Below are 596 nucleotides of genomic sequence, written 5' to 3'. Positions count from 1 at the left end.
AATATTTGGTTGGCAAGTCACACAAGTCCTTTGCCATTATTACCCAAGCACATCTTTCAGGCACAACATATTGTAGTTAAAGGTTTTCAGGCTGGGTTGATGTTCCTGTTCTATTGCTGAGAGACTTACCTTGTTATAGAAGATGGTCAGTTTGGCTCTATATCCTCCATTACTAGGATATTTCATTAGTGTCACTCTCATAGATTCCAGGGCATTTCAACTGTACTAGGTTTCTGTGGGGCATTGTGCTATACAAAGACAGTCTGGTTTCTAGTCAAGTTGAGGTGTTGAACCCTGGGACCCGGTGGTGATAATTCACCTACATGGGATGGAAGGAGTTCTCTCATGTCTCCTGGACCCTGGTTCCTGTCGAAGTTACCAACCCCCACAACCCCCATAGGAGAAGCATGGCTTTTAGTCACATAGGCAATGTCCCAAGCTTCTGATCTTCAGGCTAAACTCCTCCCCAGTTACCTAGCAACAGCACACCATAAGAGGGGCTGTTTGGCCTCTCCTCACTCTTTTGCTCTCTTGCTCTTACTTCTCTTACTCCCCTTACTCTCCTCTCCTCTCCTCTCCTCTCCTCTCCTCTCCTC

This window comes from Mus caroli, chromosome 2, assembly GCF_900094665.2.
Source record: "Mus caroli chromosome 2, CAROLI_EIJ_v1.1, whole genome shotgun sequence".
In the NCBI taxonomy this organism is placed as follows: Eukaryota; Metazoa; Chordata; class Mammalia; order Rodentia; family Muridae; genus Mus; species Mus caroli.
This window is presented reverse-complemented; position numbering follows the sequence as displayed.